The 16,116-nt window shown below is 41.0% G+C and overlaps 1 protein-coding gene and 1 long non-coding RNA gene across 16 annotated transcripts in view; one reads left to right on the plus strand and one right to left on the minus strand.

Annotated features, from left to right (window-relative positions):
* The window catches only part of TENM1 (teneurin transmembrane protein 1), a 926,028-nt gene that overhangs the window by 581,573 nt on the left and 328,339 nt on the right, over positions 1–16,116 (plus strand). For 11 of the 15 annotated variants that reach the window (XM_064159463.1, XM_064159467.1, XM_064159461.1 and 8 more), the window contains one exon: positions 2,504–3,569. The exons of 1 other annotated variant lie outside the window; for it this stretch is intronic. The gene's annotated coding sequence lies outside the window, so the exon portion shown is untranslated. Of the gene's footprint in view, positions 1–511; positions 545–978; positions 1,052–2,503; positions 3,570–16,116 lie in introns of those variants that run through there. 3 more of the 15 variants (XM_064159470.1, XM_064159466.1, XM_064159468.1) reach the window with 3 other exon arrangements.
* LOC135184021 (uncharacterized) lies at positions 1,055–2,570 on the minus strand. The gene is made up of 2 exons (XR_010305822.1): positions 2,477–2,570; positions 1,055–1,577 (listed from the first exon to the last, which is right to left on the minus strand). It is a non-coding gene; the product is annotated as an uncharacterized LOC135184021 (long non-coding RNA).

The following is a 16,116-nucleotide window of genomic DNA, read 5'->3' on the forward strand; positions in this document are numbered from 1 at the left end:
TTGAGCTAGACAGAAGGTGTCAAGCAAGACCTTAGTTTTAGCACTGCATTGACTGGTATTGCAGCTACATGCTGGAAATACTATCTTTTGCCGTTGACAAAGAAAATCTTTATTGCAGGGAGCTGTGATACTATATAAACCTACACGTGTTTGCACTCAAGAAAATTCCACTTGGCACCAGCACATCTAGCAGTCTTTTACCTACTGCTTCCATTCACTGGGGTAGTTCTCTAAAAGGAAAGCTCTGATTATTCAGTGGGTCTCATTTTGAACTGTAATTTCCTCCTAGTTGTGTTGGAGCATGCATGTTATATACCTGAAGTTCACACCTTCTGATGTGTCTTCCTCATGGACTACTATGTATCATCTGCATGGTGCTCCAAGCAGACCTTTTTTGTTTTCCTAACCACAGCTCACTAGGAGGCATCCTATAGCTATCTGAATTACCATATATATACCAGGTGGTTCCACTTAATATCTGGCAACTAGTTCAACTATTACCAGCTTTAGCTCATTTATCTCATCAGTGACTGAAGAAAGAAAGGTAAGATTCAGTGTCCACCTCCATTGCTTATCTTTTTATGCTTTCCATTGTTGAGGCTGCCATTTTACCATCCTAACTCCTCTATGTTTATCACCACAACAGACAATTCCATGGCATTCTGAGCAGAAGCAATAATAATAATAATAATATGTAATCTTTGTTAACAGCAGGGCAATATTTACTTGAATCTGGTAGTATCCTAAAATCTGGAATATAGGCTGGTAGGCAGCTGGTAGGCAATCTTGGTTTATGTTCTTGTTACCAACATCAACTTCATCCTTTTCTTTTTTCTTTTGTTATAAACTATTCCCTTAATGCAACCCACAGTATCTAATTTTTGTGTTAACAAAAAGCAAATGTTAAAGTCTATCTAGAGGATGAAGTAACCTAAACAACCATGTCTCCTGTGATAGAACGTTTACTCTTTACCCTAGGCTCAGAATAGTTCATGATGGATCTACACTGCTGACACATTATTCCCCCCAGGGAATAAAGACTAAGTCACAGGTATTTGAGATGAAATTTTGAGGGCACTGTTCTGACTTAATCACTTTTTAGTGACGTTTAATGGCTTCAAGATTCATGAGAATTTAGTTTTTAACTTCTGGCCTTCCAAAGAAAGCAATGTATACCCAGTAGTTCATGTCTTTTTCTGCTGCATAGGGTGCATTTAATCCAAGGAACATAGAAAGGACTTCTGGAAGGTTTCCATATTTACTTCAGAATCTTTACAGCTGTGCTTTCTTTAGGGAGAGGCAGATTTAGATACCTGGAGTGTAGCTGAAAGCAGGGTTCATTCTGAAGAACTAGACCAAGTTCTTAAACTTGTATCTTTTAAAAATACGTAGAATGGAAGGAAATAAACACTTACAGTACAGTCAGTACTCTCAGTTCACATAAGCAGCAATTTTGACGCTTCATTTGATCATCTTCCTGGTTCCTTCTCCTTTTCATCTCCCCATCCCTTGTTTTTCAAGAGGGTAGGTTTGGAATTCCTAAAACCTCACAACCTTTCTCAGATTTGGGTTGCAGCCTGCGTGAACAGAGAAAACACATCTCCATTGCTTCATATAGGTACATATACTAATATATACATATTTTGAAAAAGGAGTTGTATTTTAGGCCGTTTCCTTCATCACCTTTTAAATGTTATTCAGTGAGGAATTATCTTCCCCCCCCTTTTTTGTTCTCTACAAACTGATCACACTCTCAGGAAATAATTTTGAATATCAAAACTCTGTCTGTGTTTTAACCTGAGGAAATAAGTGAAAAGGACTGGGTAAGATTTCTCATGGGCACCTGAATTTTATTTCTGGTAGAGCAAGCTCAGGGCAGGCTTGTTTTGAAGAGCAAATGTTAAAAATGACAGAAAATGTATGCATTAGCAGCAGTATGTATAAAGTCACACATGACCTTATCTATTTTTTAATGCACCACAAGACATTATATAGGCAAAAATATTATTTCTCTTAAGTGCTAGTTCTCAAGATATTTTAATTTCTTCAAGGTGTGCTTTTTCATCAAATACTTACATAAATAGCATAAACTAACTGTCTAAATGAAATATGTCCTGGGGCATGGTACAGAGTAAAAAAGAGAAACTCCACTTGAGTGGGTGATCTATGCAGACACTTGTGAAGAAATAATGAGAACTGTGAATTGTGTGGGGATTTTATTTCCACCCTCCCTCCCCCTGCTGTGTGTGTTCCTGTTGCCGCATGCACAGGCTAAATAACGCCAGTAACCACCGATTTTAAGGAGTTGAGAGAGACACATATGTGGTATGCATGTAAACCGAAGCTGGGATGATGAGCTGGGTCCAGCCTCCAAGGCACAGCTTTTTCAGCTCCTGGGATTCCTCAGCACAATAAAATCTTTACCAATAACTGCAGAAGCAGAAGTAGCTGTTATGAAAATGCAGGTTGTAATCACCTTTATGCCTTTGTATGTCCTCATGAGATACATGGCTTATAAATGATGAAACCATAGAGATCATCACCAGAAGATGAAGTTCCCCTGCACCAAGCCCCGGGACCGTTAATGGAGGTGGCCACCGAAGATGCCCACGTTAATAAGCTCAGCTCGTGAAAGGAAAGCAGTCGAAGCACCATCTATAAATCGACAGCTCTCTCCCAAGCCTTGATCCTGCTATCGGTCTTGTTTCCTCAGCAATGTAAATTATTTAGAGGGAGGATTTCTGCGTTGTTTCCAAACGCAGAGGCCCGTCGGTGGTTTCGTCTCTTTCCTCCACGCCCCTAAGAGAAGCCGCTGTCCAGCACGGCCGACCTGTCCCCGCGGGGCCGGGACAGCTGCTACCCCGACACGGGCAGACTCGACTCGCCTCACCTCCCCAGTTACTTCTCTAACTCTGTCGACGGCTTCTCGACTGAGAGCGCTCAGGCCGTGCCGCTTCAGCCACCCTCCCGCCCGGTGCCGCCTCCGCCCGCGAGGCAGCCCTGCCCGCCGCGCCCCGGCTCGAGCCCCCTGGCTCGAGCCCCCTCAACTCCCACAGCACAACCCGCGGTGGCGGCCGGCGCGAAGCGACTTGAGGCGCGGCGGCCGGCAACGCGCCTGCGCAGATCTCCCGGGCATGCTCATTAACAGCGAAGGAGCCGAAAAGGGGAAAAAAAACGAGAAAAAAAAAATCCACACACAATCCATCCTGAGAGCGTGCGGCGCCGCTGACACTACAGCCGCCGGAGAGGAGCGGCGGCAACAGCGGCGGCGTTACGCTGAGCCCGGCCCCGCTTCCTCTTCTGCCTTGGCTTCTCGCAGTCTGACGCGCCGCCGCCGTTAGCTGCGGGTCGAGCCGCGGCAGCAGGAGCCGGCGCCGTCCCCTTAGCGGGGCGGAGGGGCCGGGGCGGGCTGCGGGGGAGCCGCCGACAGCGGCAATGTGGATTTATATTCGCCCGCGCCGCAGCTGCTGGGGAGCAGGGCGCGGGCACCGCACCTAGAGGAGATGGGAGAAGCCGTCGTCGGGGCTGAGCTTGAGCGCTGCTGAAAGTTCAGCCGGTGGCCGTGCTCGGTAAGTTTGCTGGGAAGGCGGGAGCGCCGCCGCGGGCGCCCGAACTTCGCCTTTCGCGGGGAGCAGCGGCGGGCGGTGACCATGCCGGGGAGTCGAAGAGAGTCACTTGCCCCGCCGGAGCGGGAGCCACCGGGTTTACTCCGAGGGCTTTTTTTGGACGCGACTGGGTGTGTACGTGCGCCTACATGTGAGCTGCGAAGCGGCAGAGCCCTGCGGGCTGGGAGGACTGTGCCGGCAGGCGCCTTGCTCTGAGGCGACGCGTGCCGGTGTGCGGGCACCGCGCGGGCTGCCGCTGCAGGCACCCGGTGCTGTTGCGACCGTGAGCGGAGCTGGTGTCGTAGCCCAGCGGAGTCGCCTCACCTGCAGCTGTGCGGGGCGCTGAGGCACCTGCTTCCCTCGCATCCACAGGGGGTCTTCACCCGCTGTTGCAGCGCGCCTGAGCGGACGGGGTGGGTTGGCGAGGCGCGGTGTTCTACCCGCCCGGGCAGCAGCTGCTCTTTTGCGTTGACTGCCGCCGCTGAGGCGAAGCAGCTTGTGTGTGCGGTTGTCCGCGGGGTGCGGGGACGCGCTGCCGGGGGCCACCGCCCGCACCCCGCGGGGCGCCCCGGCGCGACGCTTGGCTCCGGCTCTGCGCTAGCGTTGCGGGAGCGGCCAGGCCCGAGCTCGCGGGAAAAGCCGCATCCCTAGTGCGCGCAGGGGTGGGATGGCTGTGTCGGGGCAGCAACACTCCGCGCTGTCCCTGCTGCTGGAACGGGGCTGATGCTCAGATGTGGTCAGCTAAACGCGTGTTGAGTGTATTCTCCACCTGCGGGCTGTGGGAGCTGCTCGTCTCTAGTTTTGTAAGGCGTACGTGTATGCTCGTTACGCTGCCTTGCTCTTTCCGACTGCTTTCCTCCAAATACCTTACAGCCCTAGCGCGGGACTGACTCTTTAGGCTCAGCTGATGCGTTAATCAGAGTGGCTGCTGGCACGATTGTGGTACGTTAGAGAGGTCCCTGCTTCTTGGGTGTTCACCGTGTGATCTTGCAGTGTTAAATGTTAGCACTACTGTAGCAGGTTTGGGGTTTACGTGTTGCAATTCTCAAAGGCAAGAACTTCTCCCTTCAACGCCTTTCTTTGGCTTGAATATATGTTACCTTTTCAGACTGTGTCATAACTGTTGGTGGTAGTCTTTCATTGATTGCGTGCATAATATCCAAAGGTTGTAGATACCCATCTTGATTGTGCTGATGCTGCTGTGATAATTAACGAATCCGATCCACTGTGTTATGGGAACAAATGCCAGCTGTCCGTATGGTGGGGCACGCATCTCAAACATGTAGTGTATCTCCAAATGTTTTTGCAGTAACAAAACCCCACCACTCCTGGTGCTCGTATTTTAGCTGTTAATTGTGAAGCTTAACGTCGAGCAGTTTCATATCTGAAGTATGGAAATCCTAGTGTTGTGGACAACATTTTGTGAATCACAAATAGCAAGATGCACTGTAGTGAGGAAGGAGCTATCCATCAAAAGGTGAAATCCAGCCCAGTAGTTTTTTTTCTTTCCTGTCCATAGTTTTTTTTTTTTTCAAAGTTTATTTTGTGTGACTTGTAATGATATGGACTAATTCTAATATACTTCTCCTGAGATAAAATACATTGCTGGTTCCTATAGAGAGCATATATTGATAATATCTAGGAGTTGTTAATGTATTTTAAATGCAGCTATGTGTTTGGGAGGGGTTTGACTTGTTTCAAGAACTCAAATGTTTTTTATGGCTTGGGGATTTATGAACTCACAAGGGTGTTGTCTCTTTTTTTTATATCACAATTTTATTTCAAGGAAGTATTATAAGTTTTCTGACTAACACATTCCCAAGAGGTTTTGTTCTGTGAATATCTGATCTTTAAGCAAACCCCAAGAAAAATTGCATTTCAAATAATTTTCAGCACCCCTTTTTTTTAAAGAAAAAAAGTGTCTTCTACTTGCCAAATCTTAAATACTTAACACATGTAAATAAAAAAATACATTTTTAAAATTTATTGTTATTATTAAGAGCAACTGTTAAGGTTGTGGGAATGCAAATTACTGCTCTTAACATCTCAAGTAGTCAAATGTGGAAGTAAATGAACATATTGTATTGATGGCTTATGAAAAAGTCATTGAAATGTGTTCGGAGTGCTATAAAAGCAACGTCATGTGAGAAAAGATGTAGCAAAGGAAACCTATTACTCATTCGAGATGGGATTGTAATTTAAGATGATAGTTCTTAAAACTGAAGGAACAACCTGGCTGCTCACATGGGTGCCTGCAGTCACGTGTGCATGGAGAGATGCAACATTTTTGCTCTGCAGTAATGATGTAGGAACAGGTAAATGTATATGTTCTTTTCATTGAGGTAGGAAGTGATTGTCACTGATGTTCATTGGAGCAAGAAGGACATTACTTTAATGTGATTATTTCTGTGTGGTTCATGAGGTCTAATTGGTATGAATTTGATTTTTAAATTAATTTGAAAAAATGTAAAAATGATGCTTTATTTATCATTATCTCAAGACTTTGTCATGGAAAACCACTCCTTTCTGCTTGGTTAGGAGTATTTTTGTTCCCATTTTACAGACTGGGAGAACGGCATGTCCTTTCTTTTCTGTACCTGGTAGTATCTCATAGTGACTAGTGACTGTGGTGATGGCTCTGTATCTGAAATTCAGGAGTTTCTTGTCCACTCCTTTCTCATCTGGATTTGTCTGTTGGTTGCATTTCACACTTTCGGCACAAGCAAATAAATGTTCACTGCCATACAACTGCAAAAAATATCAAGTCAGAAGAGAGTTCAGTTGCTCTGGCTATGTCTAGAATGTTCTACCTGGATATTACTGTGTAGTCAGTCCTTTGACAATATATTTAGTGCCAAATAAAGCTGCATATATGCAGTGGTCCTTGTGCCATTACATCTATTAAACAGAATCTCAGTAGGTTTAGGGTATGTCATGACAGTTCTTTATGACTTACATAAATATATACACATTAAACCCATCAAGATAAGTAGGTTTTTGTGATAAGAACCTGTCTTCTCTAAAACTTACTTCTATGAAACATTGAGGATACCCAAAATGCCAACTCTACAAAAACTTCACAAATCCAATGGGTTAACCTATGTTGGGTCAGTGTTTTAGGAGAGTATTTCTGAAGGCTGCTTTAAAGATACTTGAGCTACTTCTTTGCTTCTTTTTTTTCTTCTTCATGCTGTTTCTCTGCTACAAATTTGAACTTTACTGAGTACATTATTGGAAATAAATATTCTTTCTTAGTTTTTACTCTGTTGCATCAAACTGGTTTATTTGAATTTCTCTGTTTAAAAGAACAGAAAATCATATATTTCTATATTAATTGGCTTGACTGAAGCTACTGTGTGAGGCTAATGCATTGTTTTCTGCTTTCTAGTACAGAGTTCTCATTTCTGAGTTTTCTAAAACAAGTAGTGTGGGATTGTAGGGAAAATATCTTTCCTAGTTAAATGTATTGCCTATAAGTATACTGACATTAAAGTGACTGTATTGAATTTGGCATAGCCCTGGCTTATTGGTTTGGAAGCCTTCATTCAGCAGTGCTTATTTTCTGTGGCCTTAATGAGCAATTACTGCACTCTTCCAGTTCAGAGCTTCTTTTAAGTAGACAGTACTATTTGTTCCAAATCATAGATGTATTTTTCTGGTTTGCCTGTAGGCTGTTGGCATTTTAGGTGTTCCAGTTTGTTTGGCCTGGAGAAGAGAAGGCTCAGGGGTGACCTCACTGCTGTCTACAACTACCTGAAGGGCGGTTGTAGCCAGGTGGGAGTTGGTCTCTTCTCCCAGGCAACCAGAAACAGAACAAGGGGACACAGTCTCAAGTTGTGCTGGGGGTAGGCTTGATATTAGGAGGACGTTCTTCACAGAGAGAGTGATTTGCCATAGGAATGGGCTGCCCGGGGAGGTGGTGGAGTCGCTGTCCCTGGAGGTGTTGAAGAAAAGACTGGATGAGGCACTTAGTGCCGTGGTCTAGTTGATTGGATAGGGCTGGGTGCTAGGTTGGACTGGGTGATCTTGGAGGTCTCTTCCAACCTGGTTGATTCTGTGTGTACTAAGAATTCCATAAACCTTTTTTTTTTTTCTCTCCTATGTGGGTTTTAGTCTTAACTGACAATATTTTGACTTGTCAAAAAGAGTTCATATTTCTGTAATTGAAATTTGGAGGTTAGATTTTAGGAGGGTTGTAAGCAAATAGTCCCTGTTCTGTAGGTAGGTTTGGAATGCTGTTTCAGATGGCATCTTCATGCAGTTGTTCTTGCATGACTTTATGCTCTGAGGCATAATTGGTTTGTGCATAATTTTGTTCATATTCATGTTCACAGACTTCTATATGATGTTTGGGCTGCAAAGTGTGTTTTATAGCAATGCACCTTTTAAGTAAACATCCACTAAAAGGGAATTGTCTTCAGACTTAAGTGAAGTCATTAACAAAATGATGACTGTGTTGTTTGTATGTGGAGTATATTTCCCTCATCTATCAAAGAGTTTTGTATTGGGTCATATTAACTACAAACATTTAGAACAGAGTAATATAGGGTAAAGATTCTTGTGTGGTATATATGAACTTGCCTTCAGTGACTGCGTTGACTTTGCTTTCAGTAGTGTATCAGTATCTTGGCCACTCTTAAAAGGCAGTGCAATTAAATAATGCCATCACTTTTTTTTTTTTTTATCTGCTAAATCAAAGTATTAATTATTTTTAACTGGGTTTTGTTTTTCCTACAGAAGAACTTTGCAAAAATGGAACTTAACAAGTTCCACCAGTTGCCATGGTAATGGGTGGTGGACTGTTGTGCTTGATAGAGAGTCCATACCTCACACTGACTGTCCTCCACTTTGTTTCTTCTTACCAGTGTGCTGCTTCTCTGGAAACTGGTTCCAAAAGGTGGTACCAGCTGACCAGTGAGGCTTCTGATGAGGCTTTCATGTACTGCCTGGAAGAGCAAGACTTTCTTGCTCCATTTTTGTGGAGATTGTGTTGCTGTCTGAAGCAACACAGATGCCTTTTTTTTTAAGCCAAGCAAGTAAACTTAATTTTCACATAACATATGTTTTTGTTCCAGAAGACGCTTTCTTTTTCAGCTGCTCTGATCCCTGATACAGTTTCTCTGATGTAGATATGCAGCCCATTTTGTTTCTGAGTTAATGTCTTACACAAGCTGTAGCCAACTACCAAACCAGGGAAGTGTCATGTGGAAAGAAATTAAAGCAGAAGAAGCATTGCTCATTGCAGGCTTCCTGATGGTGTGGATATGAGCCTTCCTGCTTGTTATTACAAGTCAGCCTCAGCAGGAATATTTACTACTCTCCATATATGAAGTTTCCTCTTTCAAATTGTCTTCCACACATGCCACTAACCATAGAGCCTTTTTCGTCTCTGAAGACTGTACAGGTTTCTTGTAGATAGATAATTCTGGTGCTACTTTATCACCAAACCCATTTCTTGCTCTGAACTACCGCTGTGATTTTCTGTCATTGTTCTCTGCCCCATTCACCAGTTTTTCCTGTTCCTTTCCAGATTTCTCTTATTCCCACTTCTGTCCAGCTCTTACAGTTCACAACCTTTGAGAACAGGTCTTACTCATTCACAGCCACTGATGTGCCCTATAAACCATAGCAACTAAATACTCCTCACCTGTACATCCAGGTTATGTATGTACCTGTGAGCTGTCATTAATGTCTTTTCATTTTCCTCAATTTCTTCCGTAAGTCTTTCTTCAGAGCTCAAAGTTCATTCAAAATTTTGTCTCTCTTTCTGCAGAGCTCTGTATTGCCATACTGAGTCCTTCTGCTTTGTTAAGTGCAGTGAATTGAAATCTATGAAGTTCTGCTGTCATAGGCTTTTTTCAACACTTTGGTCTTATCCATCACCAACCTCTGCTTATAGTCTCTTCCAGAGGTAAGCCCTTCACCATCTCTTTTATCCATGTTTGTATAGATCCAGATATGCGAAGCAAATATCACCCTTATTGGGCATTTTTACTGAAGAAGTGGCACATACCAGGTTCTCTAACATTAGGTCAGTGTTGAATTGAGAACTGTATGGTTCTATAAGCTTTTAGTCTTTATTTCCCTTTCCCTCTTTTTTTGTTCATACTTTGGTTACTGTAAGCACATTGTGTCTCACCTCTATAAAGTACAAATGATTCTCTATGCAGAGCCTTCAACTAGTACAGTAGTATTTGAGTGCTTAGTATATTTTTGTTGGTTTAAGTTTGGATTATTAATAGCTTTTAAGTGACAAAGATCTGACTGTAGGCATAGTAACTGGTATTGTTTCTTCTTCTTACTACTTCTCCTAGATAGCAGTTGGCCCTTTAGTTGTTTTGCACCTTGGTCTTCCCTAATGTGATGATTTGGATGTTACCCGCCCCCCCACACTTTGGAAATCACCCAGACTAGACTCAGACAGCTCTGAAAATTGAATGAAACTAATTTACGGCTTAGCACAATATACAAGCAGATATTTACAATATATACAGTTATATACAGAAATATACAAGATAAAATGTAATACAGAAACACAGCAGCCCTCCCAGAAACCTGAGTTCCCAGAGGGGCTCCCAACTGCCCCTTCACCTTTCCCCTACCCCTCTCAACCTTACCCCAGTCCCAAGGAAGAATGGAGGTTAGGCCAGGGGGCTAGGAAGCAAAGTGGATTAGTCAAAGAGGCTAGAGAGAGATGCAGCTCAGCCAGTTCCCCAGCAGAAGTAGAAGTGAGTGCCTTATCTATGTTTCGATTCTTCTTGTATCTCTCGGTAAGCTTGTGAGTGAAGTAGACATCACCATTGTTTTCCTTCCACAGCCTGTAATCTAGTTCTTCTCACCAAAACATTCTAGCTAGCTTCAAACTAGCACACCTAACCCAGGACAAGATGGATTTTACAGCATGTGGGTTAGTTCCTTCTGTCAGCAAAGGTGTCCTGAGTTTTTGTACAAAGTAGAATTCTGTCATTGAAGTGTTTAGGTTAATGCATGTCTTGGATACAACATATCTGCAAAAATAATTCTCTGTATCATTTTGAAGGATGCTATTTGCACTTGTCCAAGTGATTTGTTGTCCACAAATGCTTGTGTTCCTTAGCTGTGCAATGTGTTTTCATGCCTGATTGCTAGAACATGAGAGCTAACCTCTGTTACAGTGTAGTTATGCAGTTGTAGCTTTTGGACTTTCATCAAGCCATTAGCTGTACTGTAGGTTTTCATGAATTCCATACGTGTCATGCATTTCAGACCATGGACTAAATATCTTTAAAGAGTACGAGAGTGGTAAGCAACTATTTTGGTTATTGAAAAAACAGAAGATGCAACATGTGAACGCGAGTGTGGAAACTTTTGTCACTGCTGTTTTTTGAACTTGCAGTACTCTTTTGGGAGTTAATCTTTGGGTGATGCTTGTTAAATAAAGCGTTAATGAGGGAAAACAGGCCAGATTCTAACAGGTATAAGTAGGTATGTGTCCAGTGATGTGGCATATACCACCATATGCCATATTTCCACCTACATAGAAATATGCCACTGATTTCAATGGTTAAGTCATGCTAAGTCATTCAGTGAAGGATCTGGGCCCTATTTTCTTGCCTAAGTAATAGTTTGAGCAGGGAGTGAGAGGAAAGGGGTAAGATAACCTTTCATCTAAGCTTTTGTAAATGTAGATGGATAGGCAGCATTTCTGTGTCAGGCTGTGCAATTGTGTAACTAAAGCAGATTCTTATCTCTGCAGACATACTGGAAGAGTTAATAGGAATGTATTCAACTGTGCTTTAATTGTGCAACCTTTTAATGTTTCATTAACACATTTTATTTAAAGTTACGTTGTCTTTAGGAGTGTTAGGTGTAATTGGATGCCTGGATTAAGAGACTTTTAAGTCTATAAAGCACAATAATTTTCCCTATGGTCAGCAGCTTTAGCAATCACCATAAAATACACCAATTGTTTTAATTTCAACAGACTAAGTTGTCAGTTGATAAGTAGTCAATAGTAAGAAGAAATTGCATTTTAATGTTGCTCATATTCAGTTCATAGTATTTTTGTAGTTGATTACGAGTTACAAAATTGAATTTTGGAATCACAAAGTATATATGAGCTGCATTGAACTGCTCTGAGCAATTCATACTAAGCTTTCCAGAGTTGCAACTACAGACCATGAGAAATTGTTTTATATGTTGATGTTAACATTCCCAAATGCAAACCTGCAATGTACATCGGAGATTACCGTAAATTACCCTATTGCTGTTTTGAGACCTCATTTAGGTACTATATCAACAAGGTCAGTGCTATTAGCAATTGAGTTATGGTGGGTTTTTTTACTCAACAATTTCCTTGTTTTTATTCCTCCCTCACCCTTCATTTTTTTAATAGTAAACATGTAAGCTCCAGGGTTTCTTGGCTGTATGGGTTTTAAAAATAAGTGGTAAAAATGAAGCAAGATTTATGCACTTAACTCCAGATAAGAAAAGTAACTCTTCAGTTCATATGGTAAAACTAGGAAGGTGACCTGTTTTCTCTGTTTGTTTTAGTTTACTGCCTTCTTTATAGAATGCAAATTGTGATGGTTTGGGGGTTACCCCGCCCCCCCACACTTTTGAATTTGCCCCAGCTAACTCAGACGGACCCTGGGAATATAGATGAAGCAATTTATTTACAGCTAGCAGAATTTACAAGCAGCTATTTACAATATATACAGTTATATACAATTATATACAGAAATATACAAAGGATAAACAATACAAAAGCACAACTCCCCTCCCAGAAACCTGAGTCCCCAGGAGGGGCGCTCAAACCACCCCAACACCTCCCCCCGGCCCTCTCAACCTTACCCCAGTTCTCAGGAAGAAGAGAGGTGCAGCCAAGAGGTTAGGGAGCAAGGTTAGTAGGAGCAGGGTTAATGAGATGTGACCAGGTCTAAGGCAAAAGCAAGAGTGAGAAAACAAAATGGAGAAAAAGTCTTTCTTCTTCCCATCGTTCTCAGCGAGACTGTGAGAGAAGTTGACATCAATTGTTTTCATTTCACTGCCTGTTATCTAGTTCTTTTACCAAAACATTCCAGCTTGCTTCAAACTAGCACACAAATATAGCCCATCTTCAAAAATGCTATGAAGAGAGACAGGTGAATTTGACATCCTATGCCCCATGTCATCTCTAATCTGGAATAGAACCAAAGCTGGGAATGATTTGAAGTTTGTTTCATGAGAAAATTAGGAAGAAATTGAAACAGGAACACTACATTGGGTGGTGTAAAATGGAAAATTCTGAAACATTTAAAAAAGCAAACAATTTTCTTGGCCCATTTCTAAAGAATCAACATTGTTTTGATATGAACAAAGTATGAAACAAATTGCCAAACTCTGTCAATATTTGCAGGTTGGCTTTATCAGTGCCAAACAACATTGTTTAGGTCTAAAACTCTTCAAACAAAAAAAGGTTGCCCATCTCAAACTCCCAGTCCTATTTCACAATTGCACACAATGCAGCTTCAGAATTAATCCCCTAGCTATTAATATATATGTGTTGTTCTTAGTGCAAAATGTATTTACTGTCTTTGTGTATGTACATGAGCTGTTCCTGCTTCTCATGTGTGGTAACCCATGTACAGTAATGGAACTGTAGCAAGCTATAGCTTGTAAATCAGCATCATAACAATTATCTTCAAGTAATTCTTGGGACTTGACTAACTGAAGCCTGTCATTGAAGACTTTAGAATTGGATATATTGGATAATAATCCTAAGTATCTATTAAAATCACTTAGTTATTTCTGTGAAATTGTTGATAATGACAGATAGGGGGGAAAAAGGAAAAGCCCATGCCTCTGTACATAGTAGCATTTCATTAGCTATGCAAGTGAATCAATGAAAGTGGATTTTATTTCACTTCTTTTAAGGCTAGTTTTTTATTTTGAAGTATTACCCTTGAGATAATGAACAAATGAAAACAGTTTGTTTTCAGGAGAACAAATAGACTAATTTTAATATAGGTTTCCTTTCTAATGTCCTGGTCCAACTGATATGAGTTACAGAATTTTCTGCCTTTGAAATTGGTGAAAATAGGATAACGTCAGACTCTAGTTTAGCAAAGATTGATGTAGTGCTACGTATAGTAGTCACTGGTCTGTTCAGTTTCTCAGTGGTAAATGCATGAACTGTTTTAATAGTCTTTCAACTTTGGGGGTTAAGAAAGGGAGATGTGATGTTTACATCACCATCTTTAGTTTGTTCCCCTTTAAAGCTCCATTTCCCATGTACAAAACTATTACATGTTTTGCTCTTCTCTCAAAGGGATGTTCTCTTCAGATTACGACTTGCATATGTAAAACCCATTATAGAAGTTAACAATAAATATCCCAATGCAAAAATGTAAGGAGAATTTAGTCTGGTTTTATTGATTTCTATTTTAGGTCTCAGCCCTATCTAATAATACAAAAAAAAAAAGGTTGTCTGACAAATTAGAATGTTTACTGTGCTTGAGGAAATCCAGTTGAAGCTAAGACTTGTGAAGGTGTTGGTTCAGAAATAAAATGCTGCATCAAGATTTTTGTAATGGTGTAAGGTTATATGTAATTCTAGGTGGACAGGCATGAGAGTGCTGCTGTTGTTCCCTTAGGGAGGTTGACTCACTCTTGGGGTACATTGATATGGAAAAGTTCTGGCAGTTACCAAGTCTACCAGTCATTACCAGCACTAAGTTTATATAAATATGATGCTAATTTGTAATTGACATGACTAAACAGAAGTCCCTCTAGGGAAAAAAAAGCTCTGATTCCAACTTCAGTCTATGTAGCATGCAGATCTGTGGTGACAGGCTGATCAATCAGCTACCAGTGTCCCAGTCTTTGTGATGAATATGCCAAACTAGCACCATGCCATTGAGCACTTTTACATCTTCAGAGTTTCTCACTGGTGCTCACCAAGAGCCCCACTTTAAGAGGCAGATGCTTATTTTGAAAGATTGAACATCTTGTTGAAGCACTGATAGATAACATAAGAAAAGTTAAATAAAATCAGCTAGAGGTAGACCTTGTGTCCCTCCACCCTGCTCCAATTTACTTTTTATCATTTCTTGGCCAAGGGTACATCCTGGTAATATTTGTGTGAACTTTTACACATGGAAGACTTTATTCCCTAGTTTTTAATAACTGTAATGGGGTCATCAGTGGTGTCTGCCTTCTTCAAAATGAATAACCAACTTGTTGTATCTTGCTGCTATTCTGCTTTCCATGAGCCAAACAATTAGCTAAGATACATAAATGTTCAGCTTCTGCATAGATTAAATGAGAAGGAAATTACATTAAATGGTACTTCCAATGGAAGGAAAGTAGGATTTTGATGCTGCTTAATGAAAAATGAAATATTGGCAATATCCTAGAGACTTAGGATATGTCTGTTCTTGAGAATCTGCATTTTGTGGTGAGGAGGGTATTCTAAAATAAGAGATTTCAGTTGTCATTCATCTTTGCCTATGGTTGAAAGCACATAAATATTGATTCCTTAAAAATAAATATCTCTGATGGTAGACTTAAAAATCAGTTAATGTGGATGAAGTTGATGCCTTACATTGACATCTAACTTTACAAAAGCTATATCTTTTTTTATTTGTTGATGTTTAAGTGGTTTCTGCATGTTTAAAGATATTCCCTTGAAAGCCCTTATCCATCTTAAAACTTGGTATGGTGTGATGTAGAAATCTGTGTGTGAATTAATAGCTGCAGTTAGCATTTTGTAACACAGTAATGTCACTAGCATTTGTACTTGACAGGAGATGTAATTTAGATGCTTTTCTGCTTTTTTTCAAATAGCTTCTTGGTGTTACCTGTTCAGTTAATTCACTATATTAAATGCTATTGGGTTTACCTTAATGTACCCTTAATAAATTTTAAAACTTGTTTGAGCAACAACAACAAAAAAGCACTAAAACCCTAACTTTAGTGGAAATTGAAATATTAGTATCAGTGATACAGGGTTAATTGAATGTCAGGAAAAAATACCATCCAGAGGATGAAAATGCGAACTCCTTTATTTGTAACTTCTACATTGAGCATAATTTCAAGGTGTTTTAAAAGCTGAAATGAGTCCTAGAATGTTGGAGAAAATGCATTCTAAAAATGCAATTTATAACTTAACTCTTGGTGTTACACTGGAACAGAAACTCAAAGCACTTTCTCGTATAATAATGTAGCAAGGCATAGAAATTAATCTCCATAAAAAGTCCCTTAGGGAAAGAAAGACAGATGACTTTGTGAAGAGCAGTCTGGTGTGCAAAAAACCTAGACATTTCTCATCTTCCTGTTGCTCAGTGGTCTCTATTTACTTACACAGAGTTAGTTTTGATACTTTTCCATGTTTTGAGCAAAGGCTGTTAGAGTATGCCTGCTCTTTCCCACAGAACAGGCACATTAGTTGAGTATTGTTGTTCCCAGTCTGACTGGATTCTGATTGTGGATCAGTCAGTAACTGGTGTCTTCAAAGTTTCTCTGTTAAAGGTCCAGTTGGGTTGGAAAAACA

Source organism: Pogoniulus pusillus, chromosome 19, assembly GCF_015220805.1.
Source record: "Pogoniulus pusillus isolate bPogPus1 chromosome 19, bPogPus1.pri, whole genome shotgun sequence".
Classification (NCBI taxonomy): domain Eukaryota; kingdom Metazoa; phylum Chordata; class Aves; order Piciformes; family Lybiidae; genus Pogoniulus; species Pogoniulus pusillus.